The sequence below is a fragment of the Urocitellus parryii genome, chromosome 13 (genome assembly GCF_045843805.1).
Source record: "Urocitellus parryii isolate mUroPar1 chromosome 13, mUroPar1.hap1, whole genome shotgun sequence".
NCBI lineage: Eukaryota > Metazoa > Chordata > Mammalia > Rodentia > Sciuridae > Urocitellus > Urocitellus parryii.
The window spans coordinates 27,863,417-27,884,412 of NC_135543.1; the positions used below are offsets into that span (position 1 = coordinate 27,863,417).

The 20,996-nt window shown below is 42.5% G+C and overlaps 1 long non-coding RNA gene across 2 annotated transcripts; it reads left to right on the plus strand.

The window, feature by feature from the left end:
* Window positions 1-569: 569 nt before the first annotated feature.
* Window positions 570-20,726, plus strand: LOC113189705 (uncharacterized). Of its 2 annotated transcripts, none has more exons than XR_013342369.1 (4): window positions 570-805; window positions 8,919-9,066; window positions 13,768-14,179; window positions 19,563-20,726. It is a non-coding gene; the product is annotated as an uncharacterized LOC113189705 (long non-coding RNA). The 2 variants fall into 2 exon arrangements; XR_013342368.1 differs by lacking the exon at window positions 19,563-20,726 and adding an exon at window positions 14,755-15,264.
* Window positions 20,727-20,996: the final 270 nt, after the last annotated feature.

Below are 20,996 nucleotides of genomic sequence, written 5' to 3' on the forward strand. Positions count from 1 at the left end.
ACAGATGCCCAACACTAAATTAGATAATTTATTCTATCACAAAGGCAAAGGGTGACAATCTCAAAAGGGACAACGTGTTTGAAGTTGAACTAAATGACGGAGACAAAGGTATTTGCCATTTATTCCTACTTTGGGCTGCTCCAGCATCAATCCTGGAGAACAAACTGTTCTTTTTTATTTTCTGGAATCAAAATCACCTGAATTTTAAGTGTGTGTTCTGCAATCTTAAATACCAGTGACTGATTAGGATGACTCCTATAATCTCTCCCTTGTTCTTGTACCACCATGTCTGCATCCCATCTTTAACCAAAAAAACCAACTCACAACAAAAATGTCAGACTACCCAAGTTTTCAGTGACTCAGTTAGGGGATTATAGAGTCAGCCACACCGAATCTGCCAAAACCTTTACCTTCCTGCTAACTGACGCCCTTTGGGAGCCTCTCCAAGTGTCCCTCTGCTCTTTGCAGCAGCTCTAAAAATAGCAGATGACTGCTCAGTACAGGTGCTGTTTGTGCAAATGTTCTCTTTGCATTTAGCCTGCCTGCCTCTGTGATTAGTGCGCCGCAGACACACAGCATCCCCTGGACTCTGCCGCGTCAGCTCTTCTTTATAATAGCACGGGTGCTGGGGGATAATTCTGGGACTGCTGTTTATAGGGACTCTCTCTCCCTCAGAACACAGAACAGGCTTTCTTCTCCTCTCCACCACACCATGAGAGGCTTCGTGTTCCAGAACAGCCTAGAAGAAACTTCAGAATGAGCCTGTAACTACAGTGCCCCACAAAATGGACTATCTCTTCAAAAGGCATCTCATTTCTACATGAAACTGGACGGATGGGTCAGGAATGAAGAACCAGGAAGCCAAAAACATGGCTCTGGTCCTAGCTATTGTTTCTTGTGACCTTGTAACAATTATATTGATGACATCAGGTGCTATTTTGGGGTGGAGTCTTAGTGATCATCCCAGCCCATGTTTGTGACCAAAGCCTTAGTATATAAAATAATCTTGTTTTGCTCCCTGCTTTCTATGATATGCCCCTTAATATTCTGATTCAATAGACCTTGGAGAAGCCCAGGCACTTCTGCCTTTATCAACACAGATCCAGATGATTTGGGTATAGTTGGTTCCTCAGACCAAAGAGTGAGAACCACTTCTCTCAGGCAATCTTCTGGAATAAACTGGCCCAGGGTATTGCTTTTCCCAGAGAGTGATTCCCTCTCCAGGGCTGCAGCCAGACTTCTGGTTCATTGTCTTCTTGCCCAGAGTTCTTTCTTATGGAATCATATGATTTCTATTAAGTTCAAGCCCACCAACACTGGTGATAACAACATGCACATAGATGCCATTGTAGTCAAAGTTGAAAGGCACTTTCAGATGGAATGGGAGCATTTCCTCATTCAGGGTGTGGGTGGTGTAGCCACTTGTCCTGACTACTACATTTGGGGGGTACCTTGGGCCCGCTGCTTCATCTCTCTAAATCTCATATTTCAAAAATAGTATAAAAAATTAGTTGTCTTGTGTTGTCTTATGATGGTAATTGATAGAACTTGGCTGAAAGTATTTGAGATGCATCTTTAACTGAGCTTCAACTGAAAAGTCCAGACTTGACAGCCCGTTGATTCCTGCCAGGCTCAAAAGACCCTGTACCAGGGCCACTAAACCACAAGGCAAGGTCAGCCTGATGTACTGCAAGGGACCAGCAGCCCTGGTCTGTGACTTTCAGAAAGTAGGAAGATACTCTTGCCAAAAAAAAAATAAAATAAAAAACCACATCTAGTCATGATTGTGGGAAAGTGCTCCACAGGGAGTCCTGTCTTTGGAGGATAAATCCCTTGGGTTTTCTTTCTTAGCATCCCATGTGAATGAATTAATCTTTTGTGATTCATGTGATTGGGCTATGTGAGAGCCCTGGGTCCCACCTTGGAGAAGGGATTCCATACAGGGGTCAAAGGGCACAAAGCTTTGAAATTGAATCTCTAAAAAACTGAATGCTATGACAAAAATTAGAAATCATTCAGTGCAATGTCCTTATTAAGAATGATACCACTGGCCTGCTTACCTTGCAGAGTCAGGAAACAAGATACAGTACATGGTAAGTTTTACAAACATTAAAAGGCTATACTTGTGGAATGCACTTTTAATATTTTTGCAATAATTATTAAACAAACCAGAAAACTCGGGTCCCTTCAGTGAATCTGCCTGGGGTCTCCTGGAAATGATGGAGAGGTCAGCTGACTCTTGGGAAGAAAGCTGTTTCCAAGATAGCACTCACAGATTTCCCAGGTTTGCCAAGTACCAAACCTGCTATGGAATAAACTTTCTCTTCTCTCTTGTGCATAATAGGAAAAAAAATTCAGTAGTTGTTGATGTTCTATTTGTACTACAGCAAAGGAAAAAAACCCAGCACTTCTGGAAAAACAATTAAACATCCTACTAGAGCAATTTATCTACAATGACTGCCCCCAGCGCAGTGATTGAGGTGAGCACAGTTGATGATATTGTCACTGTGGGCAATTACAGATCAAGTGTGACAGCAGGGGGTATGGACTAAGAGAACAAGGTGTTTGCTGGAATAAACCCAGGGCTCAGGCAAAGTCTATTACTGAATTGGTCTCCGGAAGCCCAGATTGACTTGTGTATTTGCTCAATGGTATTTATAAAGCACTTCCAAAGTGTCAAAATGTGTTGGCCATTGGGCAGATGGACAAGATGGTCATGGTCTCAATTCTCCTGGAGCTATGGCTATTGGATGGTGCCAATCATTTTTATGTGTGAGTAGCACAATGTGGGTGTACAGAGAATTCATAGCCAACAAAGACTGGGAGAGGCTGGTATGGGATGGCCAGGAAAGTCTTCCTCCAAGAGCCACTATATGCCAGACCCTGTGCTAGATGCTAGAACTACAAGACACTGCCTTCAAGAGGTCTCCCATCTAGAAGGAAAGAAGGATATGTGTGGCAGGGGGATAAGTGTTGTCATAGGGTTAAGCAAGCAATGAGAAGAGGGAGATGTGAGGTCACCCTGCATCAGAAAGATCATCTGTGAACCTCGAAGCATGCGAGGGAATTAGCAAGAACAAGGAGAGGACCATAGCTAATGTTCATAAAGAAGAGTTGGTGCACTTGGAGCAACTGGAGGTCAGCTTCCAAGCTGAACAGAACTCCTGTGGGTGAGAAGTCTTTTCCTGAGGGAAGCCAGCCTGTGGCTCACATGGCAGGTTGAAGAACATGCTATAGAGGTAGCACTGCAGTTTCTGTATACACCAGCTCAAAGTAAGGTTCTTTGCTTCCTTTGACAGCTCCTTGATCCCCATGAGTTTCTTTCCTGGAACTCAATGATACCTTCTTGGAAGCAGGCCAGCTGACTTGTGCTGAGTGATGACAACAGTCTGAGGAAGACTTGAGGAAGGGCTCTCAGTGCCCAGAAATGGGGAGTACAAAGTATGGGGCCAGTGTGAGGCTTGTGCCCCAGGCTGACCAGAGTCCAACCTGGAACACTACTGGCAGGTGCTGACCTCCCTTCTACTCTTGAAGACTGGACACTCAAGAGCAGCTCTCAGGGGTCTCTTGGGTAGTATTTCTCAAGCACAGTTTCATGTCCCTGACAACCCATTCAGACAGAGGTAGAGGTAGCAGATGTAGTGTAAAGGGCATAACAGTTGTCACCGCACAGTCTTGAGTGCAAATCCTGGAGCTTGAATGGCAAGGCATATGTGAAAGACCCAGAACTCTCCTGGGTTCAAATGTGCCCCATAAATGGAAGCACACTGTTTTATGTTCCCATCATCTCCCTTGTCTTATTCTCTTTGGACTCTACAGACTTTCCAAAGGGTAGTCCTGAGCTATTCACCGACCAAAATGTTAATGACTAAAATTGAATTAATATGTTTTTTTTTAATCTCAGGGAGGTATTTAACCCCAGAGTCACCAGAACTTAACTGGAAGGAATAGGGCTCTGGTGGTAGATTAATACCAAGCAAGGAAGAGCAAGTTTTTACTAAGAGGCCTATTGCAGATGCCTCAAATCTTAGCACCTATGGTAGGGCTGAGAAATAACTGACTCACCTCTCCTTCCTCCAGGTAGGATTCTGGAGGCTGTTGTAGGGCTGGAATAGGAATCACTTTCTATCTTACACTTACAGAATTACACTTTGAAATTGCCCCCTGCTAGACAGCATGGTGGGTCATTATGACCAGAGCTTTTCTTAGCTGTCAGGTGGGTATGGAGAGGGCCGAGAATCCCAGCTTAGATTCACACAGTAAATTTGGAGAGTGAGGAAGAGGCATCTGACCGAATGACCAGTGAATGCATTCTACACAGCAATGCACCTTGCCGCATTCCTCTACTCCTCTACAAAAGGCCTTTCTTAAATCACAACCTTTTCCCACGTAGGATGGCAAGACATATGTGAAGGACCCAGGATGTGGAGAACATTCCCTGAGACCTGTTCACTGGGGCCACAAAACCATTGCCTGAGCCTGTGCCCATTCCTCCTGGCTGAAGTTTGTCCCCTAGGAAGGCAGGAGATGGGTTAGATGGTCCAATGCTGAGAAAGGCATCTCAAACCTGAGCCTTCTCTCTCATGGACGGGGAAGAGGAAGACCACTTTCCCTTAATGTTTGTGGCCAGCGCTCTCAAGGGCCAGGCTGGATTCCAAGACTCCTGCAATATGTCTGTCCCTTGGGCCTTTGTTGCTGGCTGTTCTGTGCCCGAGCCAGCTGCCTCCCACTCCTGGAAGCCTGCCAGCAGCGCCCTCCAAAGAGGCGCGTCTCAATCAAGTTATTTATTCACCTAATCAAAAAGGAAATAATGTATACAATTTACAGTCCTTCCCAGGTCCTAGCTCCCGCAGAGACTGGGGAAGAGGAGGCCCAAATGAAAGCACAGTTTTCGAGCCGGGGGTTCTGACAAGGAGACGAACCATGAGCCATACTGTCCATGTGGTCCAGGAGCTCCCCGCCTTGATCAAAAGGAGGAAATGGGCAAAGCAAAGAGGCCCAGCTCACAATGAAGCTGTGGATAATGTCATTAGCAATAAACCAGGGGCGGAGACAGAAGGGGAGCCATCTGCTCAGCCCAGGGCATTCAGAATGTGGGCGCTGGGGCTCCAGAAATCCAAAAGAGAATGGAAAAAGCCCGAGGCACCCAGCTGGCTGCCTGGGTTAGGTGTGTTTCTCTAAAGCTCCAGTTGCTTCCTGCCTTGGGGTTCTGACCAGAGATCTTCCTTCCCCAGACCTCAGTCTCCGTCAGTTTTGCCAGTTTTTGCTCATCTCTCAAATATCAGCTGAAATAACAGGGGAGACCTCTGATCTTCTCACCTGAAACATGTCCCCTTACTCTCTCTCGTAGCAGGTGGAACTTTCTCTCCCAAATATTTCACACGGTAAATTATACACTTGTTTGCAAATGCTAAAGGACTCACTCCCCTGGTGGTCTATAGAGACTGAAAGAGAGACTGAGGTCCCTCTTGGGGTCTTGTGGGAGTTTACCGCCATGCCTGCCCCATACTAAATGCTCAGTAAATATCAGTTGATATTGTGATCCAATGTGTGCACGTGGGCCCTGTGTTTTCACTACCTGACTGTTCTATCTAGATTTCCAGTTTTCTGGACAGAAGTTGTGTATATGCCACATTGCTTCACATTCCCATAGAGCCTAGCAAGGTAAATTATAATCAAAGGCAGTTTTAACATCAAATAATAGTATGCACAGTCAGGGCTAGAAGAGGTTTGAGAACACAGCTCTGCAGAACTTCCAAGGGCAGAATCACCTTTGCCTTCTCTTCCAACTCCTAAACCTTTTCCATCCTTCGAAAATAAATTCAAGATATTGGCCAAATCATATTGTTATATCATGTACATGTACAAATATGTAACAATGAATCCCATCAACATGTGCAATCATAATGCACCAATTTTTAAAATGAGGAAAAACACTTTAAGGACATTGCCCCACAGAGAGAACCTGTAGTCAGTGATCTCTCGGGGCAGAACATCCAGAGGAATTTCACCTTCTCTTGGCACCTCACTTCAGAATTCTCATGCTTGTAATTTTTGATGGTCTATTCATCATGAGAAGTCTAGAATTCAGGCTTTCCCAGATCTAGAAATCAAATAAACTTATGCTGGAGTCCTCACAAGTGTTCAAACCATAAGTTTCTCTGGAATATGTAAACCCAAGCCAGATTTTTATGTCTGGAAGTCTCCAGTACTCCAAAGTCTGGTTCTTTAGGGGGACTCCTACCTGTGGGACTTAGAAAAGCCACCTCACCTTCCTCTCGGTCTACCTGGTGTCTGAGTTCACCCCACTGTGACCTTCCCTTCCTTCTGTTTGGCCTCTGCAACTCTGCAGCCTCCTGGCAACCACCATCCACTCTGTCTCCGGAGGGGAGAGGTGGGCGGGGTGCGGATTTTGGACCCTGCCTTTTGTATTTCCTTGGCCTTTCCAAGGAAGGAGAGCCTAAAATAAGCCTGCGTAAGTCTGCTAAAAGTTGGTGAGGACAGAGGGATTGCCTTGAGGACCCTGCCATCCCCTGCTTCAGTGTCCTTTCCCTCTGGGTTCTCAATTTGCTCCACAGTTATTATGTCAAGAAAGAAGTCTCTGAATATAGACCCCTAATTTGTGCAGAGAAGCCAACTCTCCAAGAACTGGCATAGAGAAAAATCTAACAAGCTAAGCCACTTCCAAGTGCATAAATGACTAATGGTGGCCCCAGCTGGGGTGCTTGATTCTCACAGGGAACATTCCATTCTTTCTTCCATCTCCACCTCATCCCCTCTAGCTAATTCATTTTTGCTGCAAATGAACTCAAGGATATCTTGGCGATGGGAGTGAGGGGATGGGGAGGGTGGGGGGAGTACCATGCAGTGCTTTCTTGAAGCTGGTGTGGTTATGAGCTACTGTAGATTTCACACTATTCTCCTGCCCTTCTAGCTGCCAACACACTGGAGAATCCTCAAGCCCCAAGCTCTGAGTCACATGGGATGGTTCTGATAAAGGAAGATGTGATTATGGAGGGAAACTTCTCAAGCACCCTTAATCCACAGAAATTCCTAGTTCCTTTCAACCTGTTAAAAAATATTCAACCTCTATTCAATGTCTAATCTGTGAGCATTGGCCAACCATGCTGGTCATGGAGCAAAGTCAGATGGAAGGGCCTTCATCCCAAGTGTCCCTTTCTTTCTACCCATCTTCTACTGCAGGAGGCACTAAATAGCTGTCTTCTCCATTTTTAAGAATGTTCAAGTCCACTGAACTTTCCAATTAGACTGCAACTGGAGACTGATTTGATAATCTTTGCCTTTCCAAGTGCCTTTGATCCTGACTCTTCCCATCTGGAATCTCTTGTCCCACTCCTCCTATAATTTGAATTCTAAGGCCTTGTAGGTTCTTGAAGCACCCCCTGATGACACCTACCTGCAGTCAGTTATGTGCTCTTGGGGTCCTCTCTTACTTGGGTCTGTTTTTGTACACTGAACTCCAGTGCAGCATTTTTAGACTCCAGCCTCCTCTCAAATGCTAAGCTACATCCAGCCTATGCAACTCAAGTAGCTGCCTCCACATGCTAACTTGAGGCTCTCTCCTGTGGACACTCATGTTATTTTATTGAATTTGTGATGCTCTGGGAGGCAGGGATAGTATCTGATTCATTTCTGGGCCTCCTTTCTCAACTCTTACAGTAGATGCTTTATTGATAGCACTATTAACTTTCCCTAGACTCCTGGTCTTAAAATACATTGCAACCCTCTGGAAGCATTTGTGTGTGTGTGTGTGTGTGTGTGTGTATGTGTGTTGTGTTTATTTCCAGGTTATATCATCCCACCAACTCCATTATAAGACATGCCTTTTTCCTGCCATTGAACAATGAGTAGATCAAGTTTGTCAGGACAAAAGCCCGTTATTTCATGGCAGGATAGATCAGTGTAGTGGAGAGAAGAGAGAACCTCAATTCAAGAAATACCAGGTCACATCCCTGCTGCGGGACCTTGGGCAAGTCCCTCCATCCATTATCATCTTGATATCCTGATATAGGAATGGTCAGTATGGTACATAAAAACTGCAGGGAGCCACTTCAATATGTAGTGGCATAATTTTGAATATGATCCCTACTTATGGGGATAGGGCCTCCCTGAGGACATGCATGATCTTCATATGCTCAGGGTTTGGTGTCCTCAACAGAATAAGACAGGGCTTACTAAATATTTATGTAAGTTCTGTTGAGCACATACACAGCAGTCCATGTATCTGAACCAGACAGAGGTGACTCTACCCTATACTCTAATGGGTTAAGATAAGACTGATCTTTTTTTTTTTCTTGAAAAGAAATGCAAGTCATTTCCACCATCAAGAGAAGCCCCCAAAGTAAGGGATTTCTCTTCATGTGCTTCTTTGGCTTTGAAGCCTTGAAAACCATGTCTGACCACTCCCCTATGCTCTCTGGTGCTTCTGCATACATTCCAAATGCTCTAGGTGTCAGGCCTGTGCCAGTCACCGGTCACCAGAGAGAGTAGGACAAAGCAGGCAAGCTTCCTGACACTGCAAGGATTTGCATCAATGACTTTAGGTCTTCTGCTCATCTCTCAATTAAAAGGAAACCTCAGGCATTTCCAACAACTAGAACTCCCCTCTTAGATTTTCAATAATAAAAGCAGGATGGATGCAAAAGTGAAGGCCAGGGAGCAGAAGGTCCTCCTTTTCTGAGGGAACAAGAATATCTGATCACATACGAAAATAACCTTATGATAAGAATAGGTTGGAAATTTAGAATATTTCAAATAATACTTAATATAATAATATTCATAGCTGGTGTTTGCTGAGGACTTTTTGCCGGACACTGTTGTAAGCACTTTTCCTGTATTCATTAATTTGATACTTATAATGACATTGTGAACTATATGCCATTATTTCTATTTTACAGATGCAGAAACTGAGGCACGGAGAGGGTTAAATAGCCTGTGAAATACAACCTAACCCGAACCAGGATGTGAATTTAAGCAACTCTATTCAAGGTTTCTGCTCATAAATTAGATATTGAGAAGATAACGTGGCTCACTCTAGCGAGCCTGGTGAGAAATACAACAAGGGACAGAGTGGTTGGTACAAGGGGGATGCCAATTTTAGTTGGAGGCCTACTCAAGCTACTGATCACCTCTATGATCCCGGTGACTTCTCTTGGTGCTCAGGACCATTAGCCACAGGGACAAATTGTGAGAGCAGTTTAGCACCAATTACTCAGAGCAGGAAGGGAGGCCATGTTGGCCTCCCTCAAATCCCATCCTAGAAGCTGGTATCTCTTCTCCATCTTCAGGATATCTCTACTGCCCTCCACGGGAGAGAATCCCACAGTTCATCGGATTAATCTGTTCAGTGCAGATGCCATTCAATATGGTAGCCCTTCATTTGTGTCTCTAAAAGCTGCTTCATAGGAAACCAAAGGCATCATCCAACTGGAGGGGAGGTGCTCACTGGAAGAATGATCTCAATGCCAACCCTGGGCACAGGATGAGTGGACTGTACCCCGCATGTTCTCAGTTAGCATCACTGCCCAGGCCAGCTGCTTCTCTGAGCCTTTGGTCTTGGAGCAAGAATCCACACCTGTCATTAACACCATGCCACCACTCAGTGGTCTGCAGGCTCCAGGATGAGAAGCTGAGGAGGGGGTGGGCTGAGACCTCAGAGGAGCCTAAGCATTCGCTTTGGCTAAGTAGACTGGAAAACGTGAAATTAACACACATTGTTTATTTCACGCTCTCAGCCTTGCCTGCACAATAGCACAAATTAAATTCTGCACTAACCAGACGAGCAATTAGCCCACAGTGAAGATCGGGCTTTCAGCTGATTGCTGAGGCATTCCATTCACACTATTTATGAAGGGAACAAACTTACTGAAAATATTTTTGTAGCAATAATTTTTTCTGATACACATTTTCCCCCAATTTGCTGCATTACCCCACACTTCCTGGTATTTGAGATGATTTGGCTAGGTTTTCAGAAGAGCAGTATGTAGTTCATCAAAGAGAAATTCATCTTGGGTCAATACCCAGTAATTAGCATCATTTTCATTGAAAATGAAGCTGCTGTCATTTTGGAAAAAGCAGCGTGTTTTTTTTTTTTTTCTCCCCTAGTTTGAAGGTATCTTGTTGAAGGATCCTCTGAAGGATCTTGGCACAGCTATGATCAAAAATCTTCAGATTTTACTTTATTATCTCATACTAACCACATACCCGATTTCCTTCTTCTAATCATAAAATAATAAGAGGTAGCATTTACTGAGCATGTATTGGGAGAAAAACCATACTCCTAGGCCTATAAGTATATTTCATCACCCAATAAGGGAAGTTTTATTATTTTGCATTTATAAATGAGCCAAAGAAAGGTTAAGTAACTTGCCCATAGTCACACAGCTTGTAAGTGTGGAACAGGAATCATGTTAACTATGCTGGTGGACTCAGTAGCATGAGGATTTTGTCACTCACTCAGTCTTCCATGACTCTTTGTAGATGATCCCAATTGGTCTCTGGCAGCAATGGTTTGTCTTGTTTCTCCTCTTCCATTCTGATCCAGCCTCTCATCTCCCTTGTCTTGGCCTCTGTACAACCTGCCACTCTCTGCTAATCCTCCCTGCCTGTCTAAGCATTCTTGGCTTTCTTAGTCCCTGCTCAACTGCACAACTGCCAGATCCACCCTCCTGAAAAACCCCTTTGATTCTGACACTCCCCTGATCAGAAATATAACTTTGGGGATGCTTTCAGGCTTATCTGAAATCCAAGCAGCTGGTTGCCACCACAACCAGGGGTTTTTCAATATTTCAGATGCATCAAATCTGGTCTAGTATGGGGCCAAGCATTTGGACATCAAATTTTTTTTAGGTGTAGATGGAAAAATACCTTTATTTTATTTATGTGGTGCTGAGGATCAAATCAGCGCCTCATACATGTGAGGCAAATGCTACGCCACAGAGCCACAATCCCAGCCCTGTATATCAATTTTTAACTCACCTGTACTTAGAAACCCCTAGATTCTATAGTGAGACTAAAATGTGATGATTGGCAGCTCAGACCCTGTAGCCACCCTACGTGAGTCCAAAGCTTAGATCTGCCACTGGATAATATGAGATTTTGGATATCTCTCAACCTCTCTATGCCAAGTTTTCTCATCTGTAAAATGAGGATAAGAGTATACCTACCTCCTAGGGTTACTGAGAGGATGAAATGAGATAAAGTATTCAGAGTGCTTAGTGCCTAGTATATAACACTGCTGTGTTCCAGGAGTGCTGATGCTCTTACCAGGTGAGAGATGGTCACCGTGCCCAGCATCCTAGGAGCCCCACCACTGTGTTCAGACATTCAGCTTTTGGTGCTGTTACTCCCTACCCTGGACCCCCCCCCCCCCATGGTGTGTTCACTTCTCTCTTTTAACTTAGGGGCTGTGTGTACAAAGCCTAGGATGACTTTTTGTATCTTGTTCTTGCTCTCCAAGTTGATATCAACTCTGAGGCAAGGACTGAGTCTGCACCTGCTTCCTCAGTACTTCCAGGGTTTGGAACTAGCAGGCACACAGAAAAGCATGTACAGACACCACTACAAGCTTTCTTTCTGGACCTGATTATGTAGCCATTTCCCTGGGATCCCCAAACCAGCAAGCAGTGTCAAGGGAGATACAATTGTCTCTGTACTATTTGCCTATAAGCCCCCTAAAAGGAACTGTCCTAGGAGAGCTGATGCATTTGGCTTACTGCACCCACCTCCCCACCTCTTGCTTCTTCCTGCCGTAAGCGACCTTCCTTAGCTTTCAATATTTGCCTGACCCTCCCTGACCAGCGAAACTTCATACCCCAGGTCATTTGTGCCTTCTTGTCACCCATAGGCCAGCAGGATATGCTTCTCCAAGCACATATTCAAAGTTGAGTTGACTTTTTATTTCTACAACTTGAGTCTAAGCAACACTCTACCCTCCCTCTGGGATACGGTTGTGGTCTTAGCTGGCTCTCCTATTCAATGGTGGCCTTCTTGAGGCTATGGAACCTCAATAGAACCTTCTTGAGGCTATGGCTCAATAGAACCACATGAGTACATCTTCCTGTGATTAAAAAAAAAATGACATGTTGCACATCTCTGAAAGTAGCAGAAGTCCAAACTACAAACTCATTTTACTTGTCTCCTGCCTCCATCAGCATTAACAAGTACACATTTATTTCCCGTGAATATCTCATGGCACCTAGGGTAGTGCACTGCCTGCAACAACACCTGAGAAATGGTGACTAATGGACCAAATTCTAAGTCTTACCAAAGTCTTCATATTCCAACTTGGACTGTATGGTTTGTGGTGGCCAATTAGCTTTAATAAAGCTTAGTTCTCAGCACTCTAATATAAATTAGAAATAGTAATATATGTGTTGTTCAAAATATAATGATCATGTCTAAGAAGCTGGCAAAGCAGGATACAGCTAAGTATAGATGAAGAGGTGGCACCAAGGAGCCCTTCAGCCATTGCTATTGGATATAAAATACCAATTTGGAGAGCAATGTGGCAATATCTCATAAAGTTGAAAATGCACACATTCTATGAGCTGGCTATTCCATTTCCAAGCAAACCCTAGAGAAAATGTAAGCTCAGGGAGACCAGCACAATGTTTGTGGAAGTATTATTGTAGTGACAAAAATGAGAAGGAACCTAAATGTTCATCAAAAGTTAAATGGGTAAATAAATAGAATATCCATTGACAGGAATATTATAGGGTATAGCAAAACATGAACTATAGTCATGTGTATCAGCGTGGATGAATCTCAAAACCAAAGTATTGAGTGAAAAAAGTCAGGATACCTATTATGAACAGTATTTATGTGAAACTTAATAAAATACAAAATGATACTGTATGTTGTATAGCAAGAGATGTAAAATGGAGAGTGATGAACATCAAATTTAAAATAACGGTTACTTCTGAGCTAAAAGGAAGGACATAGGTTGGGTTATTATTCAAAGAGACACTATTGTTATCTGTTATGTTTTCTTTATTACGTTGGGTAGTGACAGCAGAAGTGTCTGTGAATTAAATTCTTATACTATTTCATTTTAAAATGAGAGGAGAAAAAGGAAAACTAATTCTAAACATCTTCATTACAAGGCCCTGAGCCATGAGCAGCAGGTAACAGGCTGGGGAGAAAAGGGCATTGGACAAGGTGACTTTCTACTGTACTGTAAAGAAGTTGGTGATAGATTTTGGACACATTATTTGATCCACCTGGGTATCAGTGTTCTTGTCTGTGCAATGGGGATTGTAATGTCCTTTCTATTCACAGGGTATTTGTGGAGTTTCAACGGGATGACAACTCTAAAGGTGTTTCTGAGAATTACTAGCTAACTCATGTCAAAAAAGAGCCCTGAAGTTAATGGAGGAGAAAGATTAGGAAAGCAAGTATAATGAATGGAAGGCCTTTGAAGGAATTGTTCTCTGTGGAATAAGGAGGCCTCCTAAATGACATGCGTATGCTTTAAAAGTTCAGAACAGCTGCCCATGTCAAGCACCGTATTCCGTGTAGTTCCAGAGGGTAGGAACGGAGGGACGATTCATTAGCACCTAGAGAACTTCCTAACAAATGAATCTCTCAATCACTGGATCAGGGAACTCCACCTACCAGAAATTCTTAGAAATCATTCTCAGAGAACAGGGAAGGGTGGAGTAGAGAGCTATGGGTCCCTTCCAAGTCTCTGTCCTTGTTCGATGGTCCTAGCACTTTCTGAAATGCTTCTTGTGCTCTCTCCATTAGAGAAACCCCGAAATAACCAAGCCACTCAAATGACGTCAAGAACTGATAGGAACGAACAGATGGCTGTGATAGCATTTCAAAGTGTTGTGTTTTTGTTATGTTCAGAAGAGGAGGAAAGAAAAATCTCGAGTAGAAATCATAAATATTAGCTTTAGTTAACCAATTATTTTTATAATGAAGTTAGTATTTGGCCATCTGGATGAAATCATACTGCAAAGGATGGCAAGGCACCTGGGACGAAGGGAGGGAGGCAGAACCAACAGCTCTGAGGAAAATCACTTCCCGGATTCTAGTACACAAGAACCCTCCCTCCCAGGAAATTGTTAAAGAGAGAAGGAAAGCAGGGGCCTGGAGAGACCGCCCCCACAGAGACAAAAAGAGCAGCATCCGGACGAGTGGTACCGCAGTGCAGGCAAGCTCTTTCAAATACATTTCTTCTATTTACTGTTTCCCCCAAATTTTACCATTTTAGAAACAGTATGATGTAAGAATGATAGCTCTTACATATGGAATAAGAGTGCTTGGGTTCAGATCCCAGTTCTGCTGCATACTAGGTAGTGACCTTGGATAAGTTGAGGTTTTAGTAAACACACACACATCCACCTATCCACTCACCCATCCCAAACAGCTTAGCATACAGTAAGCACCCAGTTGGCTCCTATGGTTATCAATGCCTACTTCCTCTAGCATTCTCCAGTACTACAAATTTTCAGCAATATATGGACCATCTTAACATGGACCATCAAATTATATCCCTATCACAAGGGTAATTTTTAATAGAAGAGTACTAAGAGAGGGATCTGGCTATGAAAGGGACAGAGAGCGAGAAACCGGTGCTGAGTGGGGTGGGGGTGGGGGTTCCTTCTCCTTCAGAATTTGATGATGGGGTCAGCCCTTGGAAGAAAAAGCATGCTCACTATCCCACAGCCATGTCAATTGCCTCTGAGTCTTATGGGTCTCTCCCAGTGATTGGTTCTTTCTGGATAGGTTTTCTAGATGAATATTTGGATGCTCTCTACAGAATGGGGATGACAGAGAACCATGGAAGAATTCTTTTCTGTTAGAGCCAAGAAATGAATGAAGCTCTGGTCTCCCATGCTGCAGATCATGAGGCACCAGCACTCCTGAGCTGACCTGGCTACTTTTGCCCTACTTTCTATTAGTCTTCTGATGGTGGAGGCAACGGGTTATTTTAAGAGGAAAGAGAAAAATGAGTAGAGACCGTTCTTGTGGACTACAGAAAGAGTATCCAAACAAGTTACTCATGGGGAAGAAATCATCCTTCAAACAATATCTTAGCTGCCATCTAACTCAAACTTCATTGGCATGATCATGATCATTTTTCAAATGAAGAAACTGGTTTCCAAGACAGTACGATGGCTTTCCTCTTGGTGACCTAGTGGCAGAGTTAGACTGAGATCCCAGATTTCGTTCTAGGACTTTTTTCCCTTCAAACTGGGGTTGGCATACTATGGCCATTGGCCAGATCATGAGCCAAGAATGTGTTTTTGTTTGTTTGTTTATTTGTTTGTTTTTAAATGTTTGAAAACAAAATTAAACAAATAACTGTACTTTGTACACAAAAAATTATATGAAATTCAAATTTCAGTGTCAATGAAGTTTCATGCAATACAATCACCCTCATTCATTTACATATTGTTTATGGCTGTTCTCATGCTAAAAGGGCAGTAATCATTTAGCTGTGACAGAAATTTTTATGGCCCTCACAACCTAAAATATTTTTATTTCAACATTTACAGGAAACATTTGCAGATATCTGTACTAAAGCATATTTCTCCTATGCATGGGAAATAGGGTTAGAAGTGAAAAAAGGAAATGAGGTATCTTTAAGGTGCATAATTTTAAAAGTTCTGCTCTGTGCTTTGAATGGCTTGCTCACAAAATCCACACTGTTCCTCTCACATACCCAGAGGCAGTCACTCCCCTCTCACTCCAATGGGAAAGCTAATAATGAGAGTGTTAATTGTGTTTCTGGCCAATAGCTCCTAATGGGCTTCTATTCTACTGGCAAAGGAAGACTGAAAGAAAGATGTGACTATTCTATTGGTCAATGAGAACCAAGGAGCCATGATGTTCCAGTCCCTCCCTCTGGAAGGATCCTGATCAAATGTTATTGGATATTAAATATGCATTACTGCAAGCATTAATTGAGGATTTAATATGCTCCCTAATTAAAATTTGGTGGAGGGAAGTTCATCATATTTAGAAACACAGTATTAAAAAATCCTCAGAAACTTAATAAAATTATACATCGGAATATCTTCTCTGAAATTAATGAGCCAAAATATTATAGCCAAGCAGGAGTCAGCCGTGTCTGGAATTCTGAAGGTCATTTGGAGTCATAAAAATGCAGTTTTCAGTTTTATGGTTTCCGAACAATAATAAGGCTGAGGAGAAATCTGGCAGGAAGAAAAAAAAATCATCTTTGCTACACATAGCAATTAATATAATAAGAAGCCATAAGCTGGTGACTAAGGCTGATAGCAGGTCCAATGGGGAGCTCTGTGTTTCCAATAGTAGGTGGATGTGTGATGAGTCAGGTGGGGCTGGAGCAAAGCATGGTAACTTTCAGGGGGAATTTGGTCATAGAGGGAAGGAAGAACAGGAGAAGAGAAATGTCAGAAAAGGGGGAAGAAATCACCCTAATAGTGAAACCACCGGGAAGGAACAAGCACCTCAGGAAGCAGTGTATTTGGTCACTGAAAAAATTTAAGTGGAAAAGTCTCTAGAATCTTGGAGTGACGATTCACACTGTGGGTGGAGTTGACCTAGATAGTATTCAAGTACTCTTCAGGATTCAGATTTTGAAATTCTATGACCTTTGATGGACAGTGCAGTGACTTTCCTCTTGATGACCTAGAGGCAGACTCACTTTCAGGTGCCTAAAAAAAAGGATTGGGGACCTTAGACTCCTTCCTTAATACTTATTTCCATTTAGGGCTATATCTCATCTCCCAAACAACCATGCTCTCTACCCTCTCTTTCACTTAGACCTTGCTGTTATTCCTGAAATGCTGTGGCCTCCTCCACCCCATGCCATCAGCACTCAGCCACTTTTCCAACCTGGGACACAAGTCAAGGTGGAAGTACTTATTTTACACTTGATCACTGTGGAATGAGTCCCAGGGGTGGCTTCTACCTTTCAAATGGTCTATTATAAGGAAGTGAAAGACTTCTACATGAAAATTACAAAATGCTGATGAAGGAAATGAAAAACATGCAACAAAGGAAAGACTTCCCATGTTCATGGATTGGAAGAACTAATACTGTTATTAATTATTTAAAAAATAATATAAGTAATAATTAATATTGTTATTAATTATGTTATTGTTAAAATGTCTATGTTATCCAAAGGGATTTACAAGCTCAATGAAATCCCCTTCAAAATACCAATGACATCCTTTACAGAACTAAAGACAAACAATTCTGAAATTCTATAGAAGCACAAAAGAACCAAATAATCAAAACAATCAGAACAAAAAGAAGAAAGCTAGAGGTATCACCTTATTTCAAGAGATAGTGTAGAGCAATTGTAATGAAAACAGAACAGTACTTCCATAAAATCAGACATACAGACCAATAGCACAGATTAGATGTTTAGTCAGCTTTTTTTCCTGCTGTGACTAAAAGACCTGATCAGAACAACTTTAGAGGAGAAAAAGTTTTTTTGAGGGTTCATGGTTTCAGAGATCTCAATCAATAGACAGCTGACTCCATACCTCAGGGTTCAAGGTGAGGCAGAACATCATGGTGGAAGAGTGTGGCAGAGGGAAATGCCTCACATGATGATCAGAAAGGAGAGAGAGAGAGAGAGAGAGAGAGAGAGAGAGAGAGAGAGAGAGAGAGAGAGAGAGACTGCACTGGCAGGTTTCAAAAGATACACCCTAAGGCAGGCCCCCAGTGACCTACCTTCTCCAGCCACATCGTCCCACCTGCCTTCAGTTACCACTCAGTGAACCCTGTCAGGGGATTAATTCACTGATTAGGGTAAGGTTCTTATAACCTAGTCATTTCTCCTCTAAACCTCCTTGCATTTTCTCAAATAAAAGCATAAGCTTTGGGGGAACACATCATATCCAAACTATAACAATAGAGACCTTGGAAATAAACCCAGGCATCTACAACCAACTCACTCTTCACAAAGGTGCCAAAATCATATATCGGAGAAAAGATACTTCTTTAATACATGGTGTTTGGGAAACTGGATAATCATACACAGAAAATGGAAATTTGACCCCTATCTCTCACTCTGTACAAAAATAAATTCAAAATAGATCAAAGACTTAAGTCCTGAAACTATGAAACTACTCAGAAAAAAATACAGGGAAACATTTCAAGACAATAGAAAATGATTCTTTGGAAGTGATCTCAAAAGCACAGGAAACAAAATCAAAGATAGATGAGTGGAATGACATCCAATTAAAAATCTTCCGTACATAGAGGGAAACAGTGCAGAGACAACCTATGGAATGAGAGAAAATATTTGCCAACTATTCTTCTGACAAAAGATTAATATCAAAAATATATAAGAAACTCAATTAAATAATCCAATGATCTGACTACACCTCTCAAAAGTACAAATGGCCAACAAAAATAAGAAAATGTGATCAACACCATTATCTAAAAGGAGAATGCAAATCAAAACCACAATGGAATATCATCTCACCCCTAGAATATACAAATGCCACCCCATAAAAGTGGACAAATCTTGGCATAGAAGCACAACTTAACTTCTCTGAGACTTAGTACCCTCCACTTTAAAATTAAGATGCAATAGTCCCTAACTCCCCAGTCCTATTGGTAAACGCAAGGAATGGTGCCTATAGCACCCAGGAAGCTGCAAATCCTCAGAAAGGGCTTAATCCCCACAAAAGAAAACAGTGGCAGGGAACAGTGTGACACCAGACAGAATGGTCTAAAGTTTCTTTCTTTTCCTGTCCTGGCTTTCTTTTCTGAAATGTACCTAGGTCAAACCTTGACCTGACAAAGGGACCATAATTAGGGATGTCAGAGAGGCTCTTTTTCCTGCTGCTCAAAATGCATAAGATGAAACTGCACACCTAGTTACCAACTAACTAAAAAGAGTTCAAACCCAGGAAGCCATCTCCTGTACATTCTTATCCTAGCCAGAAGCATCAGCTCTCTGTGGTGGTGGCAGTGGTGTGGTCAGCCATGGAAGACATGCCAAGACATAGCAACAATGCAAAATGCAAAACCCCCTCTTAGGCCAGGACTTGAGACATGAAATGGGCAATGGAGGGAACTCTGGTGCTCCTTCCTTTTTTCTCAGCTATGTTTAAAGTAGGGAGTGTGTGTACTCCATGCACCCTTGACTATTCCTGACATCTAATCTACATCAAACAGCATGGGGATCCCATTGACAGGCAAGCCGGTATGCAAAGCCTAATCCCTAACACCCTATCTTTGCCCAGAACATTAGAAAAATTGCTACTGTTCAAAATGCTGCACCTTTTAAAGAATTCTCATTCCCAGGGACCGTTTGGCCTCAGCAGTTACTGTGCTCACATGTACTCCCTGGCTTCAGTATTAGGAGCTGAGCTACCTCTAGATGACCATCACCTATTCAGGACCCAGGCTGAGACTGAATGCTGTTATCTCTATCACCAAATTCTTAGTGTGTGGAAGAATCTGATTTGTTGCAAAACAACAACAACAACAACAAAAAAAAAAAACTGTTAGAGGGGTTGGGATGGATTCTCTCAAGTTAATCTGTAATTTTTTTTTTTTTTTTTTTTTTTTTTTTTTTTTTACAGCTAAACAGTGGCTTCTCAACCAATTGGTCAAGTACCTCAGCTCCAGCTTGTATCTTGGAAAATACAAAATTTTTCGAAAAGGATATCATGCTGGAGAATGAGAAAGATGTCATTTTAATATCAAAAAGTAAGGAATGAAACCAGGTCTTTGAGAGCTGTAAGAATAATTCCTCCATTGAAATAGGTCAGAGAAAACCCCTTTCTTCTCATCCAGAGAACCCCACAGAGGGTGAACTGAGGAGACATTTAAATGGAGCACTTTTATTTAACTTTCGGTTTCTGTGATTAAAATGATGTCAATATGTAATCAGATATTAATGACATTCTGACTTAGGCTAACCTCAGCTGAAATCCAGCAGGTTGATAGTCTTTGATCAGGTTTACTAACCTAAACAAGAGGAAAAAATATTCATCTATATGGGGCCTGGGCTGTGGCCTAGAAGGTGGAATAAAAGGGTCTCCAGAGAAAGAAACCGTGATTTGAACCGATGTGATGAGGACACATGTAAGAGTCCCAAACACCATGCTTTTCCCTGACATTGCCCTTGGCTAGGTGTAGCCTGGGCTCTCAGTAGATTTTTTTCATGCTACCTGGTTATATCTGCATCAAGGGAAGAACAAAACAAACAGACCACTTTAAATAAATGGTTATTTCATTAGCCTTTCCTCTAAGTAATGGCAAGGAGCATGGCCCTGGATGACCTGCTTTCTCAACGTTGCTCTACCAATTACCCGGATGTCTCCTCAGACAAATGGTTTTGGAACACACTTTCCTAAATCTTAAATTATCTCCCTTGCTACTTTACAGGGAATGATGGTAGGAATAAAAGAAATGATGCTATGTCAGGTTAGAAGTAATAAATATTCAGAAGATATTATATTATGATTACAGCTTTTTCACGGCTCAAACTATGGCTTAAGCAAATTTGTCTTTGAAGGATTTTTCCACTTACTTTTCAAATGGAGACATAGGCATGAGTTTGAAATGCCTCTTTGTCTTTAAAGTGAACTTATTCTGACCTTTTGAGTGAGTGGCTTGTCACATTTTATCTGTCTCCTAAATGGGATTGTAAAGTCTGTCCTTCAGGGTGATGCCCGCAATGGGCAGCCGGGCCGTTTGGCCAGTCCCCTGGGTTGAGTGCCTGCTATCACAGAAATGCTGAGCCCAGACCCTGAACGCTAGTCCAGATGGATTGACTTGTCCAGCAGGGAATGGTGTCTCTGGTCATTCAGAGACAACTCTGACACTTGCTTAACAATTTAAAGTTTACAACATGTGCCTTCACGGATATGGTCCCATGAGATCTTCCAAACCATCGTATAGGTCAACAGACTGGCTATTTTTACTCCTGTTTTAAAGATGAAGTGAACTGAGACTCAGAAAGGTTAAGTGACTTGTCCTAAATCCACAGCTGGCAAGTAATAGGGCAGGAA